Raw genomic sequence first — 10,384 nt, 5'->3', positions numbered from 1 at the left:
GGATTTAGGGGCTTTTTTCGTAATGTTCCAATAAAAATTATTTTATTTTATTTTATTTTTATTGATACAAATTAAGATGCTTTATTTATATAAAAAAAGCAATAAATTCTTGCGTTTTTATTTACTACTGAAAACCATAACTTTAGTAAAGGTATTTTTGTTTAAACAAAATAATACATTTCCGCTCGGATTTAAATAAAAAAATAATTAGTTCATGCTCGAAAAGCATACAGTGTTTACCGTACCGTCGTACCGATGTATTGGAAAATTCAAAATGGCGCCCGGCCCGACACTCTCTTTAACATTGTAAGTTTGGGAAAAGGTGTTATAAATAATAAACTAGACAAAATACTATTAAAAAAACACCGAATATATGTCAACTTATGTCACGGTAACATATATTGAGCGAATTTCTAACAGTATTTTGTCTAGTTTATTATTTATAGCATCTTTTCCTGAACTTACCGTATTAAAGAGAGAGTTGGGCGCCATCTTGAATTTTCCAATACATACATCGGTAAACACTGTATGCTTTTCGAGCTGAATAAACATGTTACATTGAATAAAAACACGAAAAATATATCCAGTTAGGTAGAAAAGTAACTTATCTTGCCTTTGATAACATTATTTGTTATATATTTGTTTTTTGACAACTTTTTCGAATCTATGTGCACAGTAATACAAACCCAAATGTTTATAATATTATTAATCATTAACCTGTGTAAATCTTAAAACCTAACAAAATTATAACAAAGATTAATTATTAATTGCAGTTTGAAGAAGATAAACAAATGTTTTTACAAATCATTAAGTCGCTTCTGCTTTTCAATAGTTTAAAGAAGTCTGACGTTACGAAATCATGCGCTCCTTTTTTCACAATTCTTCACATTCGGTTGGCAGTGCCTATAGATCTGATATAACGAGATAGATTTATTTTTACCATGACATTTATGAGTTTAGTTTGGTTAATTAAAGTTGTTTATTTGAAATGTTCAATCTTAAAAAGTCGACTCGATTTTTACCGAACAAACGTAGATTTGATTCGTATTCATTGTTAAATGTTCCAGCCTTAACTGTTAACAAATATGCCGCAACCTTTATAAGATAACACCACATTAAAAAACGACCCTGGTGTCTAACTCTGTCTCGAGGGGAGGCATTGTAAATAAGAACCTTTATAAGATAACAGCTTTCTTACACGTAATGATTGGACGGATGTTTTTACGCAAGGAACAAAATAAGAATTACACCGTTTCATAATGAACTTCTATTGTTCTTGAACAGTCAAGTATTGTCTGAAACGTTTAAATTAATTTTCATTTCTAATTAATTTGGATTCATTTCAATATTTTTCTTTTTCTTAATAACACACCAAACAGAAATCGAATCTTCTGTTTTGAACGCAACAGAAAGAAAATATAATTTTATAGTTTTCCTTTATTTATATTTTTGCTAATCTACTTCCTGCAATGAAAGGTAAGAATTTTCCACTTCTTTTATTTTAAACATTTAAATAAGTTTGGGGTTTATAAAAAACATCATTGCGTTGTTGTTTTTTTAATTTTAATTTTTTATTTTTAATTCTTCTTCGTCATCACTATTATTATTATTATTATTATTATTATTATTATTATTATTATTATTATTATTATTATTTATTATTTATTTATTTATTTATTTATTTGCTTATTTATTATTATTGTTGCTGTTATTTTATTATTATTAGTCGTAGTAGTAGTAGTAGTAGTAGTAGTAGTAGTAGTAGTAGTAGTAGTAGTAGTATTTCCTGGTATGAAAGGTAAGAAATTTTTATTTTTTTATTGTTCAATATTCAAAATATTTTGGAAAACTATCGCAAACATTTTGGTACTCATGAATAGAGTGATCCGGACGTAACTCAGCAGCGCACAGAGTTGCACAAAATATCTATTGTACATTATCAATAGTTATATAAAATATTTATTTTTTATTTCTACCATTTCAATAGTTGTGCAAAATATTTATTTTTTATTTCTACCATTTCAGTAGTTGTGCAAAATATTTATTTTTTATTTCTACCATTTCAATAGTTGTGCAAAATATTTATTTTTTATTTCTACCATTTCAGTAGTTGTGCAAAATATTTATTTTTTATTTCTACCATTTCAATAGTTGTGCAAAATATTTATTTTTTATTTCTACCATTTCAATAGTTGTGCAAAATATTTATTTTTTATTTCTACCATTTCAATAGTTGTGCAAAATATTTATTTTTTATTTCTACCATTTCAATAGTTGTGCAAAATATTTATTTTTTATTTCTACCATTTCAATAGTTTAAAATATTTTTTTTATTTCTATCATTTCAGTAGTTGTGCAAAATATTTTTTTTTTATTTCTACCATTTCAATAGTTTAAAATATTTTTTTATTTCTACCATTTCAGTAGTTGTGCAAAATATTTTTTATTTCTACCATTTCAATAGTTGTGCAAAATATTTATTTTTTTATTTCTACCATTTCAGTAGTTGTGCAAAATATTTATTTTTTTATTTCTACCATTTCGGTAGTTTAAAATATTTTTTTTATTTCTACCATTTCAATAGTTTTGAATATTTTTTTTATTTCTACCATTTCAATGGTAGAGTTTCGCAAAATATTTATTGTACATTATCAATAGTTGTATAAAATATTTATTTTTTATTTCTACCATTTCAATAGTTGTGCAAAATATTTTTTTTTTTTATTTCTACAATTTCAATAGTTGAGCAAAATATTTTTTTTTTTGTTTCTACAATTTCAATGGTTTAAAATATTTATTTTTATTTCTTCCATTTCAATAGTTTTAAATATTTATTTTTATTTCTTCCATTTTAATAGTTTTAAATATTTATTTTTTATTTCTACTATTTCAATAGTTTTAAATATTTATTGTTTATTTCTACCATTTCAATAGTTGTGCAAAATATTTAATTTTTATTCCTGCCATTTCAATACTTGTTTAAAATATTTACTTTTCATTTATGCCATTTCAATAGTTGTTCCAAATCTTTTTATTCGTACCAAATTCCATAGTTGTGGAAAATATTTTTTATTTCTATTATTGCAATATATGTACAAAATAGTTATTTTCTATTTTTACCATTTCAATAGTTATTCAAAATATCTTTTACCATTTCAATAGTTGTACAAAATATTTATTTTTTTACTATTTCAATAGTTGTGCTATTTATTTGTTTTTTTTACTGCTTAAATAGTAGCACAAAATATTTATTGTATAATATCAATAGTTGTACAAAATATTAATTTTTTATTTCTACAATTTCAATAGTTGCGCAAAATATTTATTGTTTTATTTCTACCATTTCAATAGTTGTGTAAAATATTTATTTTTTTTATTTCTATCATATCAATAGTTGTATAAAATAGTTATTTTTTTATTTTTACCATTTCAATCGTTGTACAAAATATTTATTGTTTTATTTCTACCATTTCAATAGTTGTGTAAAATATTTATTTTTTTTTATTTCTATCATATCAATAGTTGTATAAAATAGTTATTTTTATTTTTACCATTTCAATCGTTGTACAAAATATTTATTTTTTATCAATAGTTGTGCAAAATATTTATATATTTTTTTACCATTTCAATAGTTGTGCTATTTATTTGTTTTTTCTACTGCTTAAATAGTAGCACAAAATATTTATTGTATAATATCAATAGTTGTATAAAATATTTATTTTTATTTCTACCATTTCAATAGTTGTGTAAAATATTTATTGTTTTATTTCTATCATATCAATAGTTGTATAAAATATTTATTTTTTATTTTTACCATTTCAATCGTTGTACAGAATATTTATTTTTTTATTTCTACCATTTCAATACTTGTGCAAAATATTTATTTATTTTTTACCATTTCAATAGTTGTGCTATTTATTTGTTTTTTATTTCTACCATTTCAATATTTTTTCAAATTGTTTTATTTCTTCCATTTCAGTAATTAATTGAACAAAATATTTTTTTTTGTACCTTTTTAATAATTGTGCAAAATATGTTTCTATTATTTCAATAGTTGTGCAAAACAGCATCCAAATGAAAGAATACGTTATTTTTTGTTGAATTCAATCATTTCAATTAAATAATAAAATCTCTGCTAAACATTAAATCAATTATTTTGTAATTCTGAAATATTTGTTCTCTGAATGTATGTGCTGCGGCTATGGCTTTGTCCTCACATTTAAACACTACAAAAAACAATGTCGGAATGAACCCCAAACTCACTAATTTGTCCATGTGACAAAAATTAGTAGACAGTCACAGCATGATCACATCCTCAACTACCTTCATTGTAAAAGAACTCTAGACGTCAGTTCACTCCATTGAATATTTCCGTGCATAAATCAAAACTTTTTCTCTTCAGATTTTTCTGTACATTGCTATATTGCTGTGCCAAGTCTCGAATCACAACATCTTTAATGTTTGCAAGTGAGGCCAATGTTATATTGTTGTGTAATGGGGTACATGATGGGGACAACATATAACAGAGGAGGATAAGACATTTACATAATAGTGTTTACAGCGATGACGGTAATGTAACAATCACTTGTTAGTTCATATCATTAATAGGAGAGATATGAATGCAAAGAGATGTGAAATGAACATTTCTTTTTAACATGCTGAAGGGAATTCATTATTGATGATGGGGAACATTTTGGAAGGGTGTTTCCTAAAATGTTCCTTTACAAAGACGATAGACAAGACACATTACTTTTTGGTGGATGAGAAACGAAGACAGGTTCATAACATGAAGGCATTTATTCCAGCTGGATGATGATCAGAGATTCGATTGCCTTGCAGAATTACATTGTCTTGTCTACCTTTCTGGTTTGCTTTCGAAAGGGGCTTCGGCTAACTCAACTCTCCTGAGTCTCTGTCAACTCTGAATTCTTCTAACAGACTTCTCTCCACTGACTGACTCTAACTTAACTGAATATATTGTATTGTAAATCTTCTTTGTGATGTCAGAACGTGCTCAGACATGAGAATATCTGCTCACATAGATTTACATATTACATTTGTCTCCAACACGCTTTCGGCAACATGATAAAAATTCCTGAATTTACATTGTCCAATTCTACTTGCTCTAACCCAATTAGTTGTATAGTTATTTCTACACAATGGACAATGCTCTACATTTCTCTCCTCACATCCAAATTGCAATATGTATTCTTTTTAACTTTTGATTATTGGGTTCGATTCTAGTCTTTTCTTTTAATAAATATTATTTTCAAACTCATTTACTTTGTTACTTATTTACTGGGATCTGTCCCCTTTCATATATAACATTCTTTTCCTTCTCATTTTTCAAAAAATGTATGCATTTTTAAATTTCCGGTGCATTTTGTCTTTATTTTTTATCTATACCTGAACAAGTCTTTAAATTCTTACAACCTACTTGGCTAAAAAAATCAGATACCATCATAAAAAACCTCTTGGTCAGCCCATTTGTTAACTGACTCCCTAATTACTTTTGCCCCAGAATCTCCATCCGATCTTCCTGGAATATTTCCTTTTGGGTGTAGGATACAATCTCCTATGACCAATATCAGCTGTTTAATCCAGCCACCCTTATACCATAACAGAGATTCCATTTTACCTCGTTACAAACTCGACAACCCTTTCTCTCTAATAGGTGTTATTATTAATTAGAGCTTTATCTCATTTTCTACACGATTTTTCTTCTTTTGGGTTATACAAAGCTAATCTACTTTAATTTTTTAGTGGTTGACTTCTAATTATGCAAGATACATGTTATCATACTGAATCACTCGGATTTCCTCGCTTGGACTCTTAGAACTCGACAAAAAAAAAATCGAAAATATCACCCTTAATTAAATAAACTCTTCCCCTGTGCCAAATCCTACTGCAAATACTAAATATGATGGTTACTGTATGCGATTTCCTTTCTCTTCCATCAAAAATGATTCAAGATCTCAAAAACAAGCTTATCCCCACATAAATTTATACCTAAAATGAATTATAAAGTATCTTCTCACTTATTTTACCTTTCCCTTCTAATTAATCTGAGTTATTTGCCCTTGTACTGACTTTCTAGTCATGTATCTGGAGATTTCATGCATTTTTAATTTATTATATCAAGATTTACTATCGACTCGAAGCTGATATTTGCGAGCTGCCCTAATTAAGCACACAATATCGCAGATGCCATTTGTTTTTTTTTCTCACGGGTGCACCCCATTAGTGTACTGAAACTTGCTAAAAAGTATGGATAAAAAACTTTTCTATTTTTGGCTTGTCACTTTCCGAGACCTCACATAAATACCCGTTTACATAAATATTACTGTTGCCCCCTCTTTAAAATTCTAAAATTGTTTCTAAACCGACCATTCGTCTAAATACTCGTTTTTTTTTCTTTTAACCTGTTTTTCTTCTTTTTTTTAATTTCTTTATTTGTTTTTCGTTTTAATTATCAACATCGAATTCCTGAGAACAAAATACAATAAATGTATTTTGTTCTCCGGAATTCACTTGTGCTGTTTATTGTTTTAAAATCCTCTTGTAAAATTGTGTCTTTTTGTTTCTAAAACTTGCCTTTTAACATTCTTTTTGTTTAGCTATGCAAACTATATTTAGTAAAGATACTCGATTGTTTGTTAACACTGAACACAAATTTGTTACATTATAATTAAATTAGTGTTTTTATCTTCCTTTCAGTTTCTAAAGAGTAAATTCGATTTACTTCTGCATTATTTTTTAATCTTCATTTTACTTTCTAAAGCGGAAATTTGATTAACATATAACCATTTTTTGTTTAATTATCTTTATATGTTTGTTTAATTTTCTTTATATTTTTATATTTTATATATATATATGTATATATAATTTAGCAAAATAAAAATATATAATTTAGAAAATATGAATTGAATTATTGCTAATTTGATACGAATAATTTATTGAAATTGAAAGGAAAAAAATTTGTGTATCAATAAATTTGTTAGTCAAACAATGTTTAAACAATATCGGATTAAATGTTAATGTTTTATAAAATATCTATGTTATTGCACGTATCAGAACAATTTTCTTTTAAAATAAAAGTTATTCTTGTTTGTTTCTTTTGTACCAGTTTTCTCAATGAATTTTGAAGATTAAGCATTAAATTTCTTTAACTTATGAGTTTGTTTCATTAAAAAGAAATGAAAATAATTTTGTATCTTGTTTATAATATTTGGATTCATTCAGTGAATAATATTCCGTAACTTGCAAGAAAATGATACAAATAATTTCTTGCAATATTTTGTCCAGTGAATTAAACAAAATCTAACATATGAGAATAAGGAATAGACAGACTCGAAGATGGCGACTTCTGGTGTAGAATATTTTTAAGTTGTTTTCATAAGCATATTATTCAAAAAATGCTTTCAAGTTGATTACATAATCATGTTATTCAAATAATATTTTCAAGTTAATTACATAATCATGTTATTCTAAGAATATTTTCAAGTTGATTACATAATCATATTATTCAAAGAATATTTTCAAATTTATTACATAATCATATTATTCAAATAATATTTTCCAGTTGATTACATAATAATGTTATTCAAATAATATTTTCAAGTTGATTACATAATCATGTTATTCCAAGAATATTTTCAAGTTGAGATATATGTTATTCAAAGAATATTTTCAAGTTGATTCCATAATCATAGTATTCATAATCATTCAAAGAAAAGCTTTCACAGTTTTGAATGAGAAGTTTTGTCGCCAAAGTAAAATTTCTTACTTTACTGTTTTTTTTACAGGCATCTTAAAAACTAAGTTTTTTTTTTATAAATAACTTGTATGAAATGTAAGAATAATCATTGAAATGTATTTTGTATTTATATTTTCAGAATCTTCATCAATCAAAACAAATCGATCATTTGATTGGATATTCATTCTTACTTGGAATTGAAATATGGAAATGTTTTAAGAATTTGAACATTTTAATTGAACGTAAATTGTGAAAGAAGTAAAATATTTTCTCAAGTCACATCTGATGAAAATCTAATGAAAAACATATTCTTGTCAAGTGTTTCACTTTTTGCATGGCATACACCATGGTGCACGCAGTGGCCAGAACAACTCATGTCCATTAAACTTTAGTACTTGGATGACAGTTAAATTTCAGGAACACTCAATACTGTAATACAATAAAAATATCATACTATTTAAATCAAAATAATCTCCATTAAGCACAATCTGTGTTTTATTTAGAGTTTAAATGTCATTAAACTGTATAAACAATTTCTCACTGAAACTTTGAAAAAGTACACAAACAATTTCAACACGTTTCAATGATCTGCATCATTATATAATTATCATTCAAATCGAGAGGATATAAGAAAATATACAAAAACACATTGCGCTAAAAATGTCGATTATCACTTCACAATCAAAATTGGAATCTGATTCACAGGATACAATATATCTCCGTGAACTATGTGATTCTTCCTTTTCAAAGGACAAGATGAAACAACAAATTGAAACAAAGCAAAAAGAGAAACCATTTTCTTGCGAAGTATGTGGCTCTTGTTTTACAACTAAATACAGCATGTTGCAACACGTGCGTATACATACTGGAGAGAAACCATATAGGTGTGAAGTGTGTGGTGATTGTTTTTCACAGAAATCATATTTGTTGCAGCATGTGCGAACACACACTGGAGAGAAACCATATTCTTGTGAATTTTGTGATTCTTCTTTTAAAGATAAATCCAATAGGTTGAGGCATATGCGGACGCACACTGGTGTAAAACCTTATTCTTGTGAAATATGCGACTCCTCTTTTTCACAGAAAACTACAATGCTTTCACATATGCGAACTCATACTGGAGAAAAACCTTTCTCATGTAAATTATGTAACTCGGTTTTTACACAAAAATCTACTCTGCATGCTCATATGCTAACACACGAAGTAGAGAAACCATATTCTTGTGAATTTTGCGATTTGTCTTTTAAAGATAAATCCAATATGTTGAGGCATATGCGAGTACACACTGGTGTAAAACCTTATTCTTGTGAAATATGTGACTCATCTTTTTCACAGAAAACTACGATGCTTTCACACATGCGAACTCATACTGGAGAAAAACCATATTCTTGTCAAATATGTGACTCTTCTTTTACACAGAAATCTAATTTGCGTGTACACATGGTAACACATACAAAAGATAAACCATATTCTTGTCAAATATGTGGCGCTTCTTTCAAACTAAAATCCCATATCTTACGCCACATGAAAATACATGGAGAGAACTAGTTAAAGTGAGTAATCCAATGATGCTGACTTAAACAATGCTGAGAAGAAGATAACAAAATAGGCTTTATGTACGATATGAAAAAATGGTATCTTAAGATCTCCATTTTTCCAGTAATTATAAGAGAACCGGACTCATGAAATAGAATTTTCTTTGGTAAAAATACACAGTGAACCAAGTGCAAAACAAATGCGAACAATCGTATTCAGAGAACTGGCTAAAATGTTAAAAAGTTCTCTCGGAGTAACTAAATAGTTGGTGAGTATCTGGCATCAGGAGAATGCCCCATCTCCAGTAAAAACAAAATTATAAAAAATCGAAACAAAAATAACTAATATTCCATCAATTATGTTGCTATTCTTTTTCACAAAAAAACATGGGAAATTATAACATCATATGTAAAACAAAATAACTGGTATTCTGACTCAGTGTTGATTTCCTGTTGATCACAATTTTAATAAAAATAATTTGAAAATACAGTAAAATGTTGGAGTGTTTTATAACAACCAACCAGCAAACTTCGACATTAGAAAAGCACACAACACGTGTTTTTGTACTAATTTTGACTGTTATTTCAGCTGATTTTACATAAATACTGACTAATAGAAAAGTCTATAATTGTAAGAGGGTTTCTACAAAATGACAGTGAATTAATTTTTATTTATTTATGTAACTTCAGAACTAAAGCTGGATACAAACGTAATGTATTTTATGATACTAACATAATGTAACTAGATTTTCTATCTACAAATTTTGTAAATTGATTGTTTACATTGTGTATGTCTACAATTTTTTAAAAAATTTTACGTTGTAAAAGAGAAATATACTAAATGTATTGTAAGTACAATTTTTATGTCTACAAATTGTTAGATTTATTTTTCATTGTATAAATGGACAGATATATTATGTGCTAACGTTTTTGTTTTAATTCGATTTTATCTTTTCCCCTTTTTACGTTGCATCATTGAACGAAAATACAATTAATGTATTTTCTAATAACAATTAGATTTTCTGGCTACAGAAATGGTGGCATTAATTGTCATCTTGGTAAGACATATTTTCGTTGAAATGCACGTGTACCG

The 10,384-nt window shown here is 26.9% G+C and overlaps 1 long non-coding RNA gene across 1 annotated transcript; it reads left to right on the top strand.

Moving 5' to 3' along the window:
* Positions 1–1,251: 1,251 nt before the first annotated feature.
* LOC145270884 (uncharacterized) lies at positions 1,252–10,149 on the top strand. The gene is made up of 2 exons (XR_013865611.1): positions 1,252–1,476; positions 7,896–10,149. It is a non-coding gene; the product is annotated as an uncharacterized LOC145270884 (long non-coding RNA).
* The last annotated feature ends 235 nt before the right edge of the window (positions 10,150–10,384 follow it).

This window comes from Euprymna scolopes, chromosome 46, assembly GCF_053919585.1.
Source record: "Euprymna scolopes isolate OS-2025 chromosome 46, ASM5391958v1, whole genome shotgun sequence".
NCBI classification, from domain to species: Eukaryota; Metazoa; Mollusca; class Cephalopoda; order Sepiida; family Sepiolidae; genus Euprymna; species Euprymna scolopes.
The sequence above is the reverse complement of the archived record's forward strand: the minus strand, read 5'-3'. Positions and strand labels throughout refer to the sequence as shown.